We start from the raw sequence: 24,171 nt of genomic DNA, 5'->3' as shown, positions 1-24,171 counted from the left end.
TCACCTTGTCCCCTGAAATTGAGTGCTAATAAATTGGTTTGGAGGCTTTTGAGGCAGCTTATACACAAAGACTCTCCTCTAGATTAGAAGCTTAGTTGCATCAGCCACCATTTTCTAACTGACGAGCGTCCCCATTTTGTAAAGGTCAGTTGTGTTTTCTGTGCTCTCCTCCATGTAGGGTAGTCCCTTTTTCATTGTTCCTCCTTCATTCTCTCTTTCTGATTTGCTCTCTCCCCCTCTGATTACACTGTGGCGTGGACACAGCAAACACTGTGCGCCGGTTATTAAGGCCAATTTCCATCACTCCTTCTCCCCTCCTGTCACCAGCTCCTCCGCTAGGGAGAGAATGGATTTTAATGGGCAGCAGTTGATTAGTGCAACACTAACGACAAGTCAAGTAGTGTGGACGTCTGTGGAGAATGAGTGAGGTTGATTTAGAAAGGCAGGAGGAACAGACAGTGAGAGGAGATGAAAAGGAGAGCAAAGGAGTGACTCAGTTCTTGACTGTCTGATCGATCATTTAATTATTTTGTATATGTAGCCATTTATCCATACACAGACTTATACTGTATATGCATACATACGAATATACATTCATAACAGATATGTATATCTACTGTATGTATATACACACAATGCTTTCAAATAGAAAACGTCTGACTCACTCTGACATTTTTGTTTTTCCTCTCTGTCATTAATGCTTTCTCATTCTGTCACCATCTCATTGTTCATGTCACTCTCTGATTCACTTTCTGTTTGCTTCACTGTTTGTTGTTAGGCGTGGAGCAGCCCACTCCTCCTTCATCATTTCAACTTTCTATGTCATTTTTTCTTGCATGGAGAAAACTTTTTTCTTACTTTTTCTTTTTTAGACTTTTCCACTGAAAAACTTTAAAACCTCTACCACTCTAAGTGGTGGTAGTGTAAATAGAAACTTGCCAAATCCTACTGAAAGGACTATTACACCTTATATTAAAAGAATACTGTAATACTATTCTCTGTGCTATGATTAAAAGTGTTAAAATGTCCTGTTGGAAAATGAATTCAGAAAAAAACAATGAACCATATTTAAGCCTTTTCCCTTCTATTTTGACAAATCCATTTTACACGTCAGCAGCTACACCACATACAGAATATTTCACGACAGACGTCTTGTGAAGAGCAGACAGACTACTGGTTGTGGCAAACCTCATGGAAATGAGACTGTGAGCTGTGATGCATTTATTAAAGATTTCTCTCCCTCCTTGCCAAATCAAAAGTAGGTCATTGCAAAACTGTGGGACACTGTAAATCACTGCTTCCACGTCTGTAAGTCCTGCTTCCTCTGTTCTCTCTCTCACTACATTTCTGCATGTGCACTTATATAATATACAGGGATTGTGTTTACATTTCAAACATGTCAGCACTCTGAAGTGTCAAGAGTAAAGCTCTAAAATAGCGTTAAGGTGATTTATTGCGAGGTTTATTGCAGGTGGGAAGCAAATAGGCTGATGTTGTGCCTCGCAAATGATTTTGATAATGTTAGAGGATTGGGGGTGTTGTTTTAAACCAATGAGAGTTAATAAGACTAAGCTCAGTTTGTTTTAGCCTGTTGGCTAGTCGTGAGCTACTCTTCTTCTGTCATGCCTCAAAGATAAAGTAGCATCCAGCAGCCCTGTGCTACAACTCCTCCTGTGGTCGCTTTGTGCAAAAACAGTGGGTTTAAATGGGGTCTTCGCATTGTTTAATGCATTTCAGACAGTGTTAAAGAGATGGGTGCAGTCTAGCCACCCTGGCTCGGGTAACATAACCACTTCTTAAAGCTTTAGATGCTGCAATCCCCCCAATTTGCCTGCCAGCCACTCCACCAGTTTACCAGTGATCTGACCGGGCTGCACAGCAGTTGTCCAAAGCTAACAAGTGCCACACAAAAAGAATTTAGGAGGAATCATGAGAGGGCGGGAGACTGCAGAGAGGATGGGGCGCGCATTATGTGAGAATTTCAAAGTGAAGGCGCTCAGTGAGAGGGGGTTTGCGATGTCACTGTTACCATGTGGTGGCTGTTCACTAGGGGGCAAACGAAGCGGAGGGAGAGTGAACACACATGATCCTCTGTTCACTGTAGCCCCCCGATTACAGCTCTCCTCTCATCTCTCTTGTTAATATCTACCCCCTCTGTCCGCTCCTCTCCAGTGCAGAGCTGCTGTCTGTTGTATTTGCTCTTGCGTGCGGTTATGTTATTCTCCAAAGCCATCCCACTCTGTCACACACACTCACAGTTGGTGTATGATGATGTGGAGCACATAATTAAACACTGTTTTATTTAACATTGTAAGCCACCCGATGTTGCACACGCAAATCCAGACGTTATAATAAACAGTTTAATCCAGGGGATTTGAAAATACATCTTAATATGAGTCTGAAATGTACTTCAGTGTATGAGTCTCATAATTCTAAGAAGGCGAGCAATAAAGATGCATTTTCGCTGCGTTCTTTTCCAGCCATTTCCGACAAATAAGGTAAAGTAAGACGGATTACTTCACTTGCACCGAGGAAATAGCGCTGAACACTTGCAATAGGTCGATTTGCAGTGGAATTGTTCTACCTTGTTGTTTCACAGATATTTTCCACTTATTTTAAGGAAAGATTCATTTCGGATTGGCTCATTAAGATGGATACTTCCTGAAAGAAAAACACAAATCTTCAGGTATTTCTTCATTTACTCCATCCTTTTTATCTCTTGGAGCAGTCAGATTCTAACTGAAAAAAATCCCATCAGCCCAGCTGGGGTGTCTCTTCACTGTCTGCCTCGTAGAGTTAGTTTAAAGATTCATTGATCAATTTTTCAAGCGCAATTAGGCCGTGCCCTCAAGTTATCTCATGTACTTCTGAACCCACTCTGAGCCAATGTGCAGCCTCAGATCTTTAACACTTGAGATGACTCGCTTTTGGCTGTAGATTACCTGTCAGAGGACTGTATTGTTTTCTTGTATTGTTATTTTTTTTTAAAGTCTTTCATATAGATGCTGCTGTCACCAAACTTTCCATGAAAAAAAAGAGTCATCTAGACCTGATGTGACTTCACCAAGATTTGAAAAAGGTCATCTTCTCCTCCACCACCTTGCCTCTCCCTCCGTCTTGCATCTCTTTTTTTCTATCCCGTGCTTCATCTCTTCTATCCCTTCCTCCTAAACCCTCCATCCTCCCCCTCCTAACTCGATCCTTTCCCTGTCCACCACTTTGTGCCGCTGCTGCTGTAGGCAAAGGACCTGGTGGATGTTTGAAATCTCACAGAGGGTATCTCATTAGAAACAGCAGGTCCTCCTCCACATACCTTAGACGAGCCTGCTGGCGGAGCGTGGCCTATGTCGGCTTCCGCAGAGAGAGAGGAGGGAAAAACCAGGGCAGAGATTGTGGGAGGTGAGGAAACAGGCAACACAGGGAGAATGTAGCAGCAGCAGTTGAAGGGCAAGGAATAGAAGTAATAGGCAGAGGCAAAGGTACAGGTTAACAGTCTTTCATCGCATCTTCCCTTCTCATCATCTCTCCTTCCTTTTCGCTCTGTTTTATCCATCTCTCTCGATGCATCTTTGTCTCTTTCGCTCTCTCCTTCTGCTGTTGCCTGCTGGTGGCAACAGCTGTGGGAGGAAATGGAGAGCAAAATGTCATCTCATTGCTCCATCTGCACCCCTACGAGCTGTGTCGTGGCTGACACCGGCTCATTCTTTCTCTCCTTCCTCATCTTCTCTTCTCACCATAAATCTTTCCTCTGCCAATGGCTGTGCTGAGAGGGAGATCTCTCATTTTGTCTCCACTGACGTTTACCCAGACCTTTTACCACAGATTGTAAAAATCACGGACAGAGCTTCATGTTCTGGTAAGTGAATTTCTAATGGCCAGTGAGGCAACTCAACTGGTTGCAAAAAGAAGACTGATTATATGTAAGCTTATGAGAAAATGACCCTACTTCTCAAATAATTTAGCGACCATCAGTCATGATAGAGGCATAGCATTGCACACGCTCCCCAGCTTCACTCATTGTCCAAATTATGGACACCTCTGGCTCTAGTAGTGGGTGGGTTTACACTTGCCCAATACACATACACATATTTTCTGTTATTCCCTGATTATGAGAGGTTGCGGTATGCGTGAGTTGTGTGTGTGATATATTTCATTTGTCTTTGGTCTTCTATACCCTAGCATTAGGACATTGATGCACACCTACACAGTTACAGTTTCAGGCAAACAGAAAGCAAAGCAAAGCTAAAAATATCTCAAACTGTATGCTTTCATAATATCTAATCCTTGCAACAGAAAAGCTCCACGTAGTGACAATAACATGCACTGTAAATGAATTATCAAAGACTCAGAGGGTTCTGCCCAAAATGGAGGTAAGCTGAATCTACTTTGTGACCTTCCAAAAACAATGACCCCGTTTCTTTGGATAATCGACAGTTTCAGCTTCTTAAATGTGAAAAATATCTGGTTTTATTTGATCCTCTATAACAGTAAACCGAATATCTTTGGCTGCGGGCAAGAAAATACTTTTGACATATTTTAGACCAGACAGCTGGTTAATCAATAAATTCGACAAATCAGTCCACAATGAAAACAGTCAGCAGTTCTGGCCCTCAAATAGTCCTTATGAAACCTCTTCAAAACACCGTCAGCTCTTTATCATTTTTTGCAGGCACACGCAGTTCTGGTGCCATCTTATTCGTCTTCTTGCAGCTGCTCTGATAACTTTAAATGAATTGTAACGACATCATGAAAGAGAGAAAAGTGGCACAAGTGTGACTCACCTGTGTAGCTGCCTTTTATCCACTGCCTCCAAAAAAATCTAGTTTGAATGAAAATGGGTGCAGTTTCACTGAATAAGAGGCAGGGGGCCTTCGCCCGGTAACACGCACTGAACTCTCGGAGTGGTGCAGGGGGAAGGAAGAGAGAGAGCGCAAGACGAGGAGGTCTATCCCTGTATCCTCATAGCCTCATACAAGAAGCTAATACTTCTTGACATCCGTGAAACCCTTTTTTAATCTGCTGAGCGAAAGTGATGGGGAGGGGAAGGAAATGGGGATGAGAAGGAGAGAAGAGGGACTGAAGGAGTTTTCTGTGTACGAAATCAGCTCCAGTTTAAAAATTATCCTCTTAGGTTTTTTTCCTGAGTGTTGTTGGCACGTCCTTCGGTCCTGCCGTGAGGGGCATTCAGCCGTGATGTCTGTGCAAATCCTTTTTTTTTTTTTTTTTTTAAAGCAGACATCATTTACTGCAAGGTTGGAGCTCACATCACATATCATAAACCCTGTTAAAGTCAATGCTCTGTGTAGCGACGTGTTGTTTTGATGAGCCTGAAGGCACATAGTACTAATTCCGAGCTAAACTTTAGATTAACTTTTTTAGACATTGATTCTCTGTTTATATATTTAGCTAGACAATTGGGTACCATGTATTTAAGTTTCCATGTATTAGGAGTTTCCACCTGTGCTCAACCAGCCAAAACGTGCTACATCACCTTGGTCCAATGGAGAAAGTAAGAGAACACGGAAAAATAAAAATAGCAGGGTACAGATGCTTCTCTTCATGATTTCACAAATATGCAGTGAAAGCTTATACGTCATACATCTTGATGGCTCTGGAAGATTGCTGTGATCACTGTAATCACCAGTTCCTGTCGGTGCTTTGGCAGGGAAGCTCTACTAATTACAGAGAAAATGTTTGCAGTTTGTTTACCAACGAGAACTGGCTGAAACAATATATTTCCTTGCCATTGCAAGGAGGCCCCCCAGACTGGCTGCTGTCTGGAACGTGTTGACTCAAATCCAGGGTGAACTGCACTCGTTATTTGTCTGATTTCCTCATTAGCCACAGCGTACATGCTAAGTATGAGCTCTGGAAATGAGTTTGGGTTGTTTGAGGTACTAGAGTTAGTGTGGTGGCGGAGATGCCATTGGAGTGTGCGGACACTGGAATGGCTGCCTCGTTGCATCAAATCAAATTTCTGTTTCTGTTTGGGGGCAAGTGTGCCGCTTGCTGCTGTTAATAAGACAAGATGAAATAAGATTTGTGCTTTATTTGCCCCCAAGCATCTCTTTTAGCCATCTTGGCCCCAATTCATTTCTATAACCTGTCTCATTTCACTTAGAGGGAGTGTGTGAACAGTCCTTTGTACTCAAAGGCACTTGAATGAGCATGCAATGAGAACAAATGTCTTCGCACTTGAGACGCACAGTTCATTCTTTATCAGCATTGAATTAATTCTCCCTCCTTTACAGAATTACACCGTCTTGACATTTAAGAATTGTTAATGGCTTCGTAACAGCCACACACCATCTCGCCAGTGCTGCCTGCATTGTCCAAACATTCTCAACAGGCTCTGCAATAGCTCGGGGCTAAACACTTGCCTTTGTTTTTCCCAAATGTTCCCTTCCTGTCATGAAAATGCAGTGTCTTTGTATTCATCAACACTGCTTAGGTTCAAGCACCCCTTCAGGCTGCAAGCAGAGAAAATTACATGTGAACGTTTAGGTTTGAAGGTTAGACTGCCGCGAGCTTTTTTGGAAAAGTCAACAATCTCTGTGAGAGGGAAACACTAATGATGAACACGTATGTAAATTTGATTGTGGTTTAGTGCAGTCAAGGGAATGAGCAAGGTTTTGGTGACACCTTCTGCCATCAATACTCAAATAAGCTATGGACTTCAGCAAATAAGGCATTATTGGTCTGCAGTGTTAAGTCTCACCAAACATGCAACATCCTTGTCCAGTCACAGTATAATGAGCAGTATTGTCTCAGAATATGCTGTTTGAAACTGCCCTCGAGATATACATGAGCTTCTTCTAGTTAAAACATTTGACACCCCAATGGGTGGGATAGGTTTAATATCCTTCTTATAGTTTAAAACTCCTGATGGAAAAATATTAATACTGACGCTTTGGGCTTTCCAACTTGTCAAATACTGACGCTTTGGGCTTTCCAACTTGTCAAATACTGACGCTTTGGGCTTTCCAACTTGTCAAATACTGACACTTTGGGATTGTAGGTTGGCCGCCATCCAAAGGTATCAGTATTTTTGGGGAAACCCAGAGCATTTGTAAGTGATGAGCTATGAATGAGAGACTCAAAAGTCACTTAGCCAACAGGAACTTTAAGCAAAACTCCTTAAACTACATGGGTTAGTGATACGATAAGTATCATACCCATCTCAAATGAAAAAAGAAATCAGGGGCTTGTTTAGGGTTGATTTTTTTCGTTTTGGTTTTTTTTGGTTTTTTATATTCCAAATCAAGAGTTTAGGGAAATAGATCGTTATTTGTTGTTTAGGTGATAAAGCCCTAAATATATATATATATATATATATATATATATATATATATATATATATATATATATAAAATATATATATATATATATATAATATATATATATATATATATATATATATATATATATATATATATATATATATATATATATATATACATTATTCTAGGCTTTAAATAAACTAATAATAATAAATAAATAAACATTACTTTGACTTTTTCTGTACATTTTATGCAGGAAAGCTAGACAGAACATAGAGGGCACTAGATTTATGAGTAAATCCCTATCAAATAATCTGTATACACAGCTCCCATTTTTAACCGCCTACAGTGTGTTTACATACAACACAAATTAGAGGCGAATTGGGATAAGCATCAGTTACTTCGGCAAAATATTATGAAACCCAGCAGATTGCTAGAGAGTCCAGTTGGCTCTTCAGCTTACATGACGCACCAGCAAAGAAGGACACGAGGCCTCCACCAGTAACCCCAGTGTTTATTTTCCATCCGCTTACAGTCTGTTTGTTTGTTTATGCACGCAAGCATCTATGAATTCTTGTCCCCCCCCCTCCATCCCACCGTTAAGGGCCTGATTTGCTACTTGTGCATCGGCCGCCAAGCAGTCTCTTAGCACCAGCCAACAAATGGATTGTTATGTAACAGCCACAGCTTGCAGTGTTTGACTGCCAACCTGCGGAGAAAGAGGAGGGGATGGAGGGACAAAGGGAGGGTTAAAGATTAGGGAAAGAGAATGAAAGCGAAGAGAGGCAGGCAGTTAGAGAATGAGAGAAGGAGTAAGTGACGCGCCTCTGGCTAAATGTTGTGGTTCCAGACACGGTACAGCAAATCTTCTTTTCTGTTCCCCTTTCTCTCCCGTGTTTGGGTTTTTGTCTCGTCACATTATTGGTTCGGCTTGATTTCTTTTCCATTGAAGGGCTCTCAGCGAAGTACAGACAGTCATTTATTTAGTATCTCCCATTCCTCGCATTGCTCCATCCGTCTCTCCAGCTCCCCCCGCATGTGAAATATCAGCTCCGTGACAGGCGTACTCAGACAGTCGCTCTTGACCAGGAGTCCCCTTGGGCCCGGTGAAACGAGGGAGGAAAGACACAAAAAAATACAACCGACTGTATCTGCTTTACTCTGGCACTTCAGCGCTGATTCGTCCTGAGAGAAAAGAGGCACCAATGACATTTCAGATGATGTCTGGCTCTTCAGAGAGCTCGCTTGTGGATATTTTTTTATACAAACACCACGCCTTCTTGGTGTAGCCCCTTCTTAGTGTTTAACATTTGACCACTTAGTTCAACAACCACCACAGCAGAACTTAACTAAATTCTCATGAGATCAGAGCGAGTCTGGACCACCTTTGGTCTTCAAAGACAGAGGCTTATATTTGGTTTATTCTTCCTCTAAGGCAAATCTGTATGGATACAAGCTCATGATAGCTGATAATCGACCCTCTATGCAGGCAGAGAGATATTGAATCCCACCCAGCAGCCTTCATGTGTCAGCAACAGTCAAAGCTTCACAAGATCCCCAAATCCTGCGTGGATTGACCTATGCCAGCTCATCATACGTGTGTGTCAGAACAAATTCAACACACATGCACGCAATATTTAATGCATGCACCTCACACATCCACCACAGACCATGTCGTTCTTTCATCTCCCCACTTCATCCGCCCCCGCCTTTGATGTGGGATACCCTGGAGTCTGAGGAATACAGTCCTGGGGAAAGAAACAGAGTAGATCTGCGCTCTTTTTGCTTGGAATAGTCTTGCCATTGATCCCTGTTGCGTCTCTTGGTCTCTCTCAGCCTTGTTCTCTTGCCTTCAATCGCTCACTCCACACATCCCCCACTTTCCAACCGTCCTTTTCCGCTAACATTCATTATAAACAGCTTTTCTCCTCATCCGAGATGAAGGTCATTATTCCCTGAGCTGCACACGTTATTCTTTGTTCCTGCAGCAACTCCTACACCTCTATTACCACAAGAACACGTTATCTGAGCCCTACAGTGCGCTCAGCTCATTTCATTAAAGAACCATTTAGAATGTTGCTCCAACCTCTGGTCAAGTGGACTGCAGGGTATATTTGATGTTAGACTAGAAGTTCCTCAAGTGGAAGTTGATTTTGCTCACACAAACTGATTGTGCAAGGTGTTGGCTTGCTCACTCTATTTCTGGCAAGTGGTTTTTCCAAGAGGCCATTACATGCATGTAACAGGCTGGAGAGGTGAAGTCAGTGGAGACTAATTTTATCCAGCGGGTAGCACTGGCAGAGTGTGGAAAATCTGGTAGTTTTAACAGTATTTTGGTGAGTTTTACAGTGGTTCACTTTTTTCTAATCAAGTAGTCCTTGGGATTTACTTTATGAGAAAAGCCACAAGATACTAACAAGTATTAGAGATGACTTTAATATTTAGTGGTTAGGCAATTTGTTGTAATGCATGCACACGAAGACCAAGCATGAGTCACATTCCTGTTAATAATTCCACACTATTCTGTAGTTGAACAAAATCAGAAAAGAAGAATGTATACAATGCAGGATTCAAAGATTTTTTAATTTATTTAAGAAATTAGCTTTGCAAATGTTTGATTTGAGTTTGTTTTGAGTACGCTATGACATTGAGAGCTGCTGTGACTAGACACGTGGAGAAGAAGACGTGTAACAACTAACGTGTAACTTCAACGGTGCTGACTGGGAGATCAAGTCCAGTGTGCTTATTTTTCAAAACAAAGTGTGGAAATAACTCCAGTTACTGTTAAGAGACTAGTGTGCTCCTCACTCATGTCAGACATGAAAAGAGCCTCTTATATTCCACTGCCTGACCCTGATGTTGCTAGTGAATCGTTTATCTCCTTTCATCTCCCTACACATTGTAAGCTTCTTGTCAGCTGTGAAATAGACCCTCTGTTGACAAAATGCTAAATAAGCTAACTAGCTAAAGTCAATCAAACCCACATTCAGCTCCAGTGTGAGTGTTTGATTTCCTTTGTTTTGAGTCACTGAAAATGTCATCTTTTGGGGTTTTAGACTGGTTGATAAAGTCATTTGGGGCTCTGGCAAATTATGTTGGGCATTATCCATAACTACTCTATCTCCAGTATATGCTGTTAAATGTATAAGCATATTAATATCATGTATATATTATATAACAGATAGGCATACATTTGTACTCTAATAGTATATCTTTGTTACAAAATGGTCTTTGATAGATATGTATGAAAAGGAAAATCTATTTAGCGTGCACATTCCTTGACATGTAGTCATTTTAAAACACCTTTTTATATCTCTTTCATTTCTGTCCATTAAACGGTTTTGGAGCACAGTTCATGCAAAGCTCTTTCTGCTTGTGTAATTGTACAATTTCAGCCACCATTTCATAAGGTCAACACTTCAGGGATGGAATGGCTAACGCAAGCTCCAGCCTGTGTTTGTTTATGTACTGTAAAGGACCCTCCAGCGTAATCAGGATGATGTTAACACTAATGGGTCCATGGATATTAAACATTATCAAGTAGAGAACACACTGGTTTGCACATTTGTACCCCCTCGACACGCACAAGCACACACCTGTGTTCCCATTGATCTAGGAGCAACAAAACTGTCTGACCTTTTCAGAACATCCCAGCTTAATGACTCTGTGTGGGAAATAAGGTTGTTATCATGAACTGTTCTGTTATTATTTCCTCATGGAGGACTTGTCAGTGTTTGACAGTGGCCATGTGCAAAGTATTCACGTCTCTTCTGGCCTCTGCTTATATGTTTCTTCAAGCACTCCTTTCTTTTTTTCTTTCACTCAAGCACACTGCCTACTATGCCCTGCTATATTTCAATACAAACACCTGCCAAAGTCACGCTAACACAGTGTCATCTGCTTTCACCATATTTTGCAGGCTTTGAATTGTGGGGGGTTGGGGTGGTGTTCGGGTGGAGGTGGGGTCAGTGTGATGCTGTTTACCCTCCTTACATGGTAAATATTTTCAAAAAACTGTGTCCCAGGGCTGAGCCTCGTGCTGACACATTCACATGTGTCTGTCTGCTGCTTTTTGATTGGCATGTTATTAGGGGAGTTAATGTGAAAATATGCTGCTGTAATAGCTGCTCCGCATGTGTTTCTGTGTTCGTGCATGTGTTTCTGAGTTGGGGTATGCGAGCAGGAAGCGTGTGCGTGTGTGTAATTGGTATAAAGGTGTCAGGGCCCCCCTTGTATGGGCAGAGTGTTGAACAGAAATTCCAGTTAGGCATGAACAGCACACATTAACTCTGATAAACACAGTCCACTGCAAACCTTCCTCAAAAAAACTAGCTGAATTAAATGGTGAAGCGATGCGCTATGCTATAGTTGCTCTAGTTCAGGGAAACAACGATTGAAGACAAGTGCGTGTTTACAAATCCCAAACGACCTGAAAATATCTTAATGACCTTTTAAATAACACATTTGATACACATCTTGTTTTGTTCATTTGGTTGTTTGAGTATAGCTATAGAAGGGAGTTTCTCTTCCACTGTAATACATGACTAGACTTAGACTAGATGTTGCAAGTTGTATCGGTGCCCTCAAAGCTTTTAAATTAACTAAACAGTTCATTCCCCAAAAATGTCCTTTTTCAGTCATTATCTAGTCACCTTCATGCAAATGGAAATTCAAGTGACGTTTCATAGTCATAGTCAAAATCATTTCTGGAGCTTAACAGCTCCGGAAATTTTGTGGACTATGAAACTTTCCCCGATTTCCCATAAGCATGGTGGTGAGTAAATATTGACTGAATTTTCATTCTTGGGTGAACTTATCCTTTAATATCTTTATTTGTTTAGATTTTGGACCTCCACTGAAACCTCAATATTTCCTGATGCACTGAAGAACAAGGCAAAACTTAAATTTAAATCACTAATCATTTCAATATATCTGTATAATTCTCAGGTTGATCAAAACACGCAGAAAAACAATGATCAGGTTATTACAGTGCTTTTGAGAATGTAATACAATATTTTCTTTTTGGAATTTCGCTGTCCACCTCTGCTTGTTCTTTTTTATGTAACTGTTGATTCAAGCATCACAGTTACACAACAGCACAGTAATTTGGAATGGTGACTCAGAGCTGTTGTCTAGTTGTGAGCGAAACTTACTTCATAAAACGCATGAGTCATTTATAATAATCTCAATCTACAGTTGTTTAGGTACGGTGGATACACAAAAAAATCAGATGTTATAAATTTAGACCTGATATTCTGATCCTTAGTTTATTAGGCCAAACAGGCTGCTAAGGGTAGAATAATCACTTACCCTACAAGTAACTGACTCCTTGTTCTTGTATCGATGTTTGAAAATGCCTAACAATGTGTAATTCCAAAGCCTTTGCCTCAGTCAGTTGCTTGTGTGCCTTTGATCAAAATAAAAACTGCTGCATTCCCTCTTAGCAGATCTGTTGGGCGTCACTGTCTCAAGCTCACCAGACTATTGAGCAGGCTACCAGACAGAGGAGGATGTTTTGGGCTGATCAATAAGCTCTCGCGATGATAAATATGCAGGACAGATGGGCTGTTCTGCCCTGAAATCTCTCTAAAGACAATTCTTCTTATCAGGGTGTTAAAACAATCGAAAAGTGCGACCCACTGTCACCCTTTCCCATGGTATCCATACTCCAAACCCTCCATTCTTTCTAGTACCCCCTCTGGATCTCTCCATTACAGATATTTGCAAAAAGACAAGGCGTCTGACTTGGAGCTGAGGAATGGTATTTGTACAAAATTTTTTCTCTGATAGTAGCATCCCCTCCAGGGACATAACAAGCATTTTGAGATGTTTCAAACAAACCTCACAAGCATATCATTGGTGTCGAAAGCAAAAGAGGAAAAACATTAGAATCTTCCTGAATTGTAAAAGGTACCACTTTGTGTTGAATCCCCATTGGAAGAATTGGGGGAGGGAATAATCATCAGACATCTCGAGTTGACAGAAGGGATTTCTAAACCATCTGTGGTATGGTGAGAGATATGTGCTGTTGACAAAGCTCACAACTGGTTCAAAGTTCATTTATTTGACATTTTACAACACAGGGTTGCACAACAAAAGGCAGGTTTTCGCCTTTTGTGCTACGAATGATGCTGACACCATCATATAAAGAAAACGCGGTAACACTTTCTATGAAGCCCGTTCTTAAAACGCATTATGATGCGATCATAATACGGTTATAATGAAGTTATAATGATTTATAATTGGTGTTATAATTACTTATACATGTTCATGATGTGTTATAATAACAATTATAAACAGATTATAATGTTTTTTTTATAATGTTTTATAAGGGTTCAACCATCATAATGTATCATAAAGTATTCTAACTTATCTCTCATGAACGCATTATAATCACTATTATTATACTTTATAACGTGATTATAATTTATTATAAGTGTTATGTCAAATAATGGCCGTATGAGAGTGTATAATGCTTAAACAGTGGTTATAAACCATTATAAGCGGTCATTGGATGCTTTAAATAAAGTGAGGACACTCTGGTGGCATCCAATGACCCTCTCATACGGCCATTATTTGACATAACACTTATAATAAATTATAATCACGTTATAAAGTATAATAATAGTGATTATAATGCGTTCATGAGAGATTAGTTATAATACTTTATGATACATTATGATGCACAAACCCTTATAAAACATTATTAAAAAAACATTATAATCTGTTTATAATTGTTATTGTAACACATCATGAACATGTATAAGTAATTATAACACCAATTATAAATCATTATAACCTCATTATAACCGTATTATGATCGCATCATAATGCTTTATAAGAATGGGCTTCATAGAAAGTGTTAAAGGGCTTCAGTGTTCTTGTAATGTTTCATTATTGATATTTTAGATGAGGTAAACAAAGTAATTTCTTTTCAGTTATTCACCCCTGCGCTTTGGTCTTTAAAGCTCCATGGAACAAAATGGGACTTTAAGAAGTGCCTTTAAGTGGGTAACAATCTGTCACTGAAATCAGTTCCATTTTGTCAGTGGTCTGTAATTTGATTCAGAAAAAGGGGACTAAGCTATCATTCCCCTGTTTGGACCATCAATAGTACAAACAAATAAGCACCAATCAGCTTCAAAGAAATCTATCACTCCTTGATAATGTTCTGGTGACTCTGTAGGAGTTCACACACAGACACTACAATCTGGGCATAGCCACAACATTTTATCAACATTTTATTCATTTAAAGGCAGTCGACATTTGTGTACATTAAGTTGACATACTCCATATACTTTATTGTTTTGTTTACTTTCAGATTGCAGCCTTATCTGAACAAATAGTTGGGGCAAGAATACATTATCTTTAGGCAAAGTTGCACCACCATAAAAGTTTCAAATCACATGTTAAATGTATGTTTTTCTCCTTTCTTCAATCATAGCTATTTTAAAAGCAGTATAACCAAAACATCAAATGTATTATTTACAGTTAAAGTAGTTTTAGCTCTAAAAGAAGAATGACTTAATAATTAAAGCTTCCATTTAGCGTTAGTTACCTTCGTTCATTATTTAAGTGGGCTCTAAAGATTTGGGTAACTTGTACTCTTTGGGTTCTCTGCGGTGCAATGAGCTTTTATATCGAATATATTTAAACTGTGTCTTTGCCATGTTCAGCTGATATTTTGTGACCAAATTCCAATAGTGTTAACCCTAGATGTGATGTTTTAAAAATAGCTTTTGTAAAAGCAACATGCCCCTTGATTCTGTCTTGTTATAGGCCAATGTTTTTCAAATTTTCTACACAGTGTACCACCTCAGAAAATATTAGGCCCATCATGTACCACCATTATGACCAACTTTAAAATACAGTAGCAAGGCCCTGTCCAAAAGCAGGGTATTCACTGTGTCCAATACTCCAATCAGGAGTGTTTTCTGAAAGCAGCATTCAAAGTACACTTTCATCACAAGACAGTTCTATTAAATTCTCCTGACCAACAGTGAAATCCTATGGCATTTCAGCGTATGGCTGCTGAACAGGTCTATCACTCAGTTGTTTGTCTGACCCAGCACTGGAGAATATTCTCAGAACTATAGTTTTTTGATTTTTGTTTTGCTTTAACTCATAACTAATGAGGGATGATTTTTGTTCGGGCAACGTGCAAAAATGTGATTATTTAACAGAAAAAAAACATAACTAAATTTCGGTTCAAATGTTTCATTTATAATCCTGTAGTATTTTGATATGCTTTTAAATTAAGCTAGCTTGCATACCATTGGTTGTACAAATGCCATAGTTTGAGTGTAGTGGCTTTAGGCACTTTTGCACACTTGGCAAAATTATCTCTCTTTAGTGGTCCGCCTAGGTGTAAGGTATTATCATGGAACCCAAGTGTGAAATTTTGGTCACGTGATCCCACAGGAGCCTTGACAATTAATAGCCCTCAAAACAAAAATCACTACGCTTGCTGCAGCTGCTTAAATGTTAGACCTAAATGCCATTAAGATAGACCCTTTAGCCTGATATATTACATTTTGAGGATTAAATAGCATGCACATCCTCATTGACATGCTCTCAGATAAATTTAGACATTTTCACTTGTGCTATTGAGAGTGTAGGAGATCGTCGTCACTTACAACTGCAGTTCAAAAGTACATGTTTCATCTCCAGATTTGGTGATATAATCAAGGGTAAGTGGAGCATGTGAAATGTGTATATCAGTCCAATTATTTCCAAGTATCAGGTCAGTCCAATTACTCTCCTCCAACGTAGCCCAGGCTACTGAGGTGCAGTGTCCCCTTCTTCCAGCTAGTACTTCAGAAGTCTTCTCACCAATTACAACTATAGCTCTATCAGTTTGTTGAGATTAAGCTAAATCCAAAAGAAAGAAAGATTCCCCCGAGGTATGCAATCGACAGGTTTAAACCAAATCAGAACAATGAAATCAGGTGTCAGGTGTGATAAAGGAAGTTATCAGTTACAGAAACATTGTAAGTGATACTGGAAAGAGATAGTTCATTGATGAGTCTAATTCCCAGGCTGTCAAATATCAATGCCAGATCAGGCCTGCCACGAATCGACAGTATTGGTATTCGATGACCTGGCAAGGAGACTCAACAGCCAACCATCTTACATATTGCCCCTTTAAACAACTTTCTCTATTCTAATACAGACCGTCAATACTTCAGAGACCCAAGAAAGGTCTTTAGAAATTGTAGTCCATATCTGACAAGCATCTTGTCGGAATTCTTTAGCATGTTTGAAAAGATATAATCTCCAACAAATCCTATGTAGAAAAAACCTCAATAACACATCATGTGTTGTCCCTAACTGGACTCTGGAAAGTGTTGGAAACTATGACACCGCCATTATCAAGTGTCGTCTCACCTCATGTAACAGGAGGGTCCTCCTCATCCTTCAAAGCAATCTTGCAGAAAGCATAGATAGAAGAGGAATATTATCCGACCACGTCAGAGGAGGATTACTTGCTATTTCCACACTAGATGCAGCCAATCTTCGGGACGACATTTCTACATTTTCTTATATACCACCACAGAGAAATTGCTATCAGAGCAAAGGCGGCGTTGTTGACGAGGTTGTTAGACTACTACAAAATGGAGCGTTTGAATCTGAGCCTGTTTGTTTGTGTGCCCTATCAAGTGTGGGGAAGAGACGGAAAGGTCCTAAAATGTCAGCAAAGTGGTGTGTTCTTGGCCAAATTCCTGTCAAGGTGTGTGTGTGTGTGTGTGTGTGTGTGTGTGTGTGTGTGTGTGTGTGTGTGTGTGTGTGTGTGTTTGTGGGTGAAACTCTAACTTCAAAGATCAACAGCTGTCTGGAAACTTTTGGGAAATGTCTCATCTCGACCCCTTTCTCTCTTTATCCCTCTCTCTCTCTCTATTGCCTGTCTTCTCCCAGTCTACGCAGCCCTTTGTAAGTGTTTGAAATATATGTTGTGTCAAAAAAAATAGCAAAAAAGGTTTCAGTCTTTTCGTTTAAAAGGAATCAATAGCTCTGTCTCGCTCCTTAACTGCTTTAAAGAATCAGTCCGCACTGATGCAATAATACATGAAGGTTGGCGGAACCATCTGTGTGTTATTGAGTTATTGTTTGAGAGCCTGTCTGAGAGTTTAAAATAAGAAGTATGTATAAATTCATGTGGGTGTATAGTGCTCCTGTGCCTTGAGGCTTATTGCCTCTCAAGAATTGACTTCATCACCACCATCAGTTCTGCTTTCCTTGTGGAATTTCCATTTTATCGCCTGCCTCTAACGCAATACTCATGCTGACAGCTCCCATGAGGCTTTGCAGCTGCTGTCCGACACTGCAACATTGACCATAGGCGTTAATGAAAAATCGTGGCATGTGCTTTCTCCGATATGACCTGTATATCCCCAATGGTAGATTGTAGTGGCCTAGAATCCACTATTCTAAATCAATTGTCCCTAAAAGAGAAAAGAAAATCCCCAATGATAAACTCAATCCTAAATACACTCTGCTCTCACCCATATATAGAGAAGAAGAGTGGGGGAAAGGGGAGGGGTGCAAAAACTCAAAATCAATAGGTTTTTCATTACCGGTTTGATTCATGAGTCTTTTCTGATTATATTTTCCACCGGATCTGTTGACAAAGGAACATCTTTTTGCTTTGTTTTTCTGTCCGTTCTTTTTCAAAGCAAATTACCAGCTGGCCCATGCGCATGGAAATAATAATCAAGTGGCATCCCGTGATGTTTTGATGCATCTCTTTGCATTCTCTCCACCTCTAGCTCCACAGGTAGGATTGATTGGATGGATCAATGGTGCCAGAGCTAATTGGACAAAACTAATAAATATTTAGCCTCTTTTTTGGATGTGGAGGGGAGTTGTGAAACACAAGAGTGCACCAGAGCATTTCCATCATTATTGTTATTCTAGCAGAAGCGGGCAGGCAGATTGCTCGATTAGACTACGGCGAGCTGAAGGTCAGAGAAATCCATAACCCGCCAGGTTTTTGTTTGCCTCCAACTCCCAAGGCAGCACTAATTTACTTTTAATTCGCAGTTTTCAATAAAGACAAACAGTAGCTGTTTGGGAGAACTTGGATGCCAATTATTCAGTCTGCCTCCGTCTCTTAAGCAGTTGCAGACATATTTTTTAACACACGAGTGCAAAAGTCATAATACATACACATATTGATTGCTCATTGGATCATGTTTACTGATTTGCCACCTCTTTAGTGAATATGAATCTACCTGGTTAAAGTTAATGAAACTTCATTGTCATGGTTTAAAGAATCCAACATCGATTGTTGGTAGGGAACTGAATACAGATCCAATCCACAGATATCAAACTATAAACCCCAACACAGTGGGTTTTGTGGCATCACAACATCTTGCTACTTTGCCTTTTTTCAGAGAGAGTATAGTAATTCCTCAACCACACAAGGTCACTTGTTAGGAAAAAATTACCATAGGTCATTTGAACAACAAGCAGATGACATCATTTTTATATTGAGGACAGTCATGCATATATCACATTGTCAGAAGACAGGTGGGTTTTTTCTATACCCACATAAGCGCTGACCCCTGTTTGGGTTGTTACTCTAAAAAAGTTGTGTATCATACATAACTTGTAAAAAAACTAATGCATTCTTTTACTTAACAACTAAGTAAAGTCACTCACTGAACATAATGTATTACACTGCTATAACACTAACACAACATCTGGTTAGACTTTCAAAATGAAGGCTCTATTGGCAATTTACAACAATAGGTGATATTCAGCCTCTGTTAGACTTTTATGATAAAGCATGCAGACAAACAGTCTGCAAAGTATGAAATTTGATGACTTTTGTATTTTACTAATGTTATCAAATAGTGTTGGTTTGGTCAAGTTTAGGCAAAAAAGTACTTAGGGTTAAGAATAGTTCATACTGTGGGTTAAAATAACTAACATGAGTTATGTAAGTTATGTAACTCATGTACGTGGCATCAGTTACATCCTTTACATTAACTTGCTTTTGACCCGTGGTCACAAATGGGACGCAAACCTTGGTCTCTAGAATATGCACCTATAGCATCAAACTTTGAAGTGTAGGGCCCTGACCAGGCCTCAGTAATTGATGTGTAGGTATTAGGCTAGCTTTGTCATGTAAATGTCAGTTAGGAATATAATGTTAAATCTGACATATGCCCATATACCAGCCCTGTCCTAATAAGAATAGGATCTTCGTTAAGATCTTTCTTTTATGAGCTTTAAATGGCGTTTGAACTATACTTAACAGGTCAAACACACTCAAAACACACTCAAGTCTTCTGCTCCCAAACTGTAGCTTTTTAGATGACTAGTCAAACTTTTTTGACTTGCTTAGCGCTAATGCAGCAGTTATACCTCATAAGACAGAAACTCTGAAGTCCTCTGTTCTTCCTTGCCAATTCAAGACTGCTCCAGCTTCTGCACTAGACAGTACCATCACTCTGTTGCAGACAAATGTAATGTAACTATAGTGATGCTGCACTTTGTAGCATGTTACACCTGACACTGGTCTGACCATTTTGCAAAGTAGAACAAACTTTCAAATTGATTTCATGGCAGAAACTGATTTCAGTTTGTTTGAGTCCACCCTGAAGCTTTGTTGAACCATATTTGATCACTCACTTTTAAGAACTCACTTTTATTTTTGTGTCAGTGTTGTAGTGAGGTCACCTGTAAGAGAAGCTCTTTTAACTTCCTTACTGTTGATCTGTTGAAAGACCCAGTGTAGAGCATCAAATCAAAATTCATAGATGTTCTGTGACTGGAAGGAGATCTTTCTCTTGAAGGTAACCAGGGAATAATGTCCTCCAGACATGTCGAGTTTGACGAAAAACCTTTACTCTCTCTTTTTTGCTCCTTTTCGTCCTCCTATTAGTGTGTGTGTTGCATCACAGTGTCTCTCTCAAACAGAGCAGCAGGTGTTTGCTGGGAGAAACAGTGACACATGGATGCACCCTGTCAGACAACTCATTAGAGACTCCACACCTCCTTTGTCTCCTAATTTAGAGGAGAGAAGAGTGCATATACTCACAAACACATGTATGCACATATACAAGTGCACAAAGCAGCAGGTGGCCACTATCTGCTTGACAAATCAAAGCAGGCAAGGTCAACGGCATCTCATTGGATGGATATAGGAAAGATAGAGATGTAGAAAGTATTTCAAAGTACTACTAGAGTGTGGAAGTTCTTTCCTTTTTTTCTCAACTCTTGCACTTCATGAAAATGAAGACAATGGTAAAAGTGACAAGTGTAACTGTGATAATATCATCAGCATAAAGTAAACTCTCTGGGGAAGACAAAGCATATGGTACAAGCTCTGCATGACAGGGGTGTTAATTGATGAGAATCCATTTGCTGTGAGTACACATGTGAGCAGGGCAAATTCATTGTACTCCCCAGTTACGGTCTTGGTTAATAGATAAACAGTAAGGACTGTGCATATGTGTTGTACATTGTTTCATACTTATTTACTTGGAAACTGGCAGCACTAACACAGGTACACAAATCAAATATGTCTGGAAGCTTTGGAGCTAAATTAGAATTTGAAATCAAGTTCTGTGGGTACACACCATTCTATAGCACTTCAGTTGCACTAATAGGGGCTGGAATCAGAACTGCTGGACTAATGTCATATTAGCGATGGACGGCAGTGACTGCTAGATATTGTCTTGTAAAATCTGATTTAAAACTTTCTGATCAATTCGTAATTTTTCCTCTTAGCATTCAATATGATGTGTCTTACTCTATAATCCCCACTGATTTCTTGGCTCTTTCTTCAGCTCTTTGCTCAGCTAAATTGGAATTAAAGCTGACTTCATTAGCATTAGAGAAACTTAGAATGCTGTTAAAGTGACAGCAAAGATCGAGGGGCATTCAGAGTCACCCTTTTGACATAGCCTTCATCTTTATGTTGTCTTGCCAGTAATAAGGTATCTAATAATTTGCTTATCAGAACACAGCAGCAAAGGCAGCATGGGATGGTGTGTTTTGTTTTTAGAGCACTCATCATAGCTTAGTGTGACTGTGATATATATATTTCCCAACATATTGCTTTTTTATTACTAAAAATAATCTATTCCTCTCCAACCTCTCGCTCTCAACTTTTTCTCCTTGTCCCTTAAACCCTTCCCCTTCTAACATAAGTGCAGTCACATACAGGAATTGGGCTCGGATTCGACTACTAGCAACCATTTTTACCCAACATGGCTCCACTCTCTTCTATCACAACATGGCTCCCCTCCCTTTCTGTTTGTCGGCCATTTTATAAATCTTTTCTCCTCTTTCTCCACAGCTGTCTCTCTTTCTCAGTTTCAGCGAAGCCCCGGTGCTACTCAGTTAATAAACACAGGAAAGAGACACCAACTATATTGCTCTCGCACTTTCCCCGTCCTCTCTATTCCCTGCCTTCGTACCCTGTTGTCTTTCTTCATCCTCTCTTTCTCCCCCCTCCTCCGGCACACAACCTCTTTATAGCCCTCCTTGCCATGCTGCGATAATTAGTCAGCGCTAAAATAATACAGCCTCGAGAAAACAACAAGAGCTGAGCAGAGGGCTTAGCTCCACTGGGAGAGAAGGAGGAGAGGGGGAGGAGGCAGAGGGAGGGATGGTGAGAGCCAGAACGAGGGAGAGGAGAGGAGAAGCGAGAGAGAGGGATGAGAGTTGTGTGTGTCAGCCGATTTCAAATGGCTACCAGCGGATTGTTAGATAATGAAAGTGTCAGGTAGCTGAGTGAGTGTATGTGCATGTATGTGTGTGTGCGTGTGAGCCAGAAGACTGCATGTCTCCATTCTTTATCAGCCTGCATTTTCCCTGTGTATGACTAAGAGTGTGCGCAGCCTGTTGCTGGGGATGTTATTTGAAAGGCTCTTGTCCCTGCAGTCATCACAGCCTCTGCTTTCTATCCTCTGTGACCACAGCACACCTAGATAGAGATTTGTAGGGCATGATAAAACAAGGAAATGTGTGTCAGTGTGTGTAGGCACACGTGCGTGTTCGGTGTGTGTGTGTGTGTGTGTGTGTGTGTGTGTGCCCATGATGTGCATAACTGTCCATGTTTGATTTTGCATTTGAAACTGGTACTGCAGTAAGGACATTAAGTTCATGAATTGATTAGCAAATCAACAGAAAAACATCTTGATAATTAGGTAATTGTTTGATCATTTAGCAAGGAAAAATGCCAAACTCCTGCCTGTGGTGATTTGGTACTTTGCCAATGATGACGTAAAAGCAAAAAATCAGGTGGTCTTCAAGGATAGGGCCAAGAGTCGGGTAAAATTAAAACCTATGACGGTCAAGCTTACTTGTCATGGAAGTCCAAGGTATTGATTGGTAGCACTCAAGCAAGGCTTCAACATTGTTCAGTCTGTGCTAAGTTTGAAAGAGTGATTGAAGTAAAAGTATAAGTAACCACCATAACATTGTCAGGAGCTTCCATGTCTGCCTGATTGGTACTGCACATGTGCACCTCTCAACAGAGATGAGAACAAAGAAAGATGTCTCACTCCTGGGCAACTTCCATCATCAGCTCTGAAAAAACAAATGTCTGATTCAGAATGTAACTGTTAAAGAATTTAAGACAAGTTTTAATGTTTTCTGGCTGCCGTCTGATCTGCAAGGAAAAAACAGAGAGTAAAACTCATCTCTTGGCAATGGGAAGGAGTCAGTTGCCTAATTTTAGTGGGTTTAGTAGTATTTAAAAAACCTTCTTATAGACGCAAATGTCGGTGTAAAAGTGGTATATTAGTCATCAAGTCACATGAAGTGTGGATTCTACTATTTGAAAAGACTTGCAAGGGCAACAACATATTTATTCATAATGTTATTATTGTATAATATCTTACACAGAAATCCTTCCTCACACAAATATACTCAGTATCTCAAACCAATACATACTCCAGTGCCTGGAAAGGGAAAAACGGAAATCCTGAAAGTTCGAATTGATCTGGCTGTGATGTACTGTACACTCTCTGGCAGCATGGGCATAAGTATAACTCATGAGACACATCAGAGTAAAGAGTCCATGCTCTTGATAATGGTATTCCAATTAAATTTAACAGGGTAGATTTTGTTAGATGTATCCCTAATATAGTTACCAAACAAGATGTTTACTGACTCCAGTTTAACTATACATACACATATACATACATTTGCATGCATTAGTATCTATACGCACAGCCTGTTTTATATTATGTGTATTTATGACAGACAGCACACAGGGTTGAGAGCAGTTCGCTGTGGTTTCATTACTCAACGCCCGTCATTTCTCATTCAGCACCGGGCTCATTGGAGCCAAGCCAAGTCCTAACTCTGTTACAGTTCAAACATGAAACCGCTCAGTGTACCGGGCGGTTAGATTTTTTCGCCTGGAACTCAAAATACTGTTGAGGCAAAGTTCCTTTGACAGGGAGATCTGAGGAATTTCTTTTGTTGACATTGAGGGGTGGTGGTTATACTGACAGCATAGCCAACACAAAGTTTGTCAGTTCGTCCTAGTTTGAATGCAACGCAACTGCAGGCAACTGAGGGCAACTGAAACTGCAGTGGCTTGGGCAGATTAACATTTCAAAGGGAGTGACAGCCGACACTGGTGCTAGTACTAGTGCTAAAGCTAAACATCCCGTCAAGCTATACACTAACACATTGTTCTGTCACCCAGAAAGGGCTGCTTTGTTTTACATGCGTTTTCAATTTAAAACAGAATATTTAGGCCACTTGTTTTCAAATAAACTAGTAAAATGCCATTGAATTCTTGCAGCTTTTCACTCATATGTGTGTTGTGAAATTTCCTAATCTTTACAGCACAAAATTATATTTATCATGCTCTCTTGAAGTAGTATTCAGTTTAAAAAAGGAATTTACCTTTTAGATTATTTTC

At 40.0% G+C, this 24,171-nt stretch overlaps 1 protein-coding gene across 9 annotated transcripts in view; it reads left to right on the top strand.

The window, feature by feature from the left end:
* nrxn2b (neurexin 2b) overlaps positions 1-24,171 on the top strand; it is a 661,557-nt gene that overhangs the window by 533,415 nt on the left and 103,971 nt on the right. The gene's annotated exons all lie outside the window — the stretch shown is intronic.

Source organism: Sparus aurata, chromosome 10, assembly GCF_900880675.1.
Source record: "Sparus aurata chromosome 10, fSpaAur1.1, whole genome shotgun sequence".
NCBI classification, from domain to species: Eukaryota; Metazoa; Chordata; class Actinopteri; order Spariformes; family Sparidae; genus Sparus; species Sparus aurata.
The sequence above is the reverse complement of the archived record's forward strand: the minus strand, read 5'-3'. Positions and strand labels throughout refer to the sequence as shown.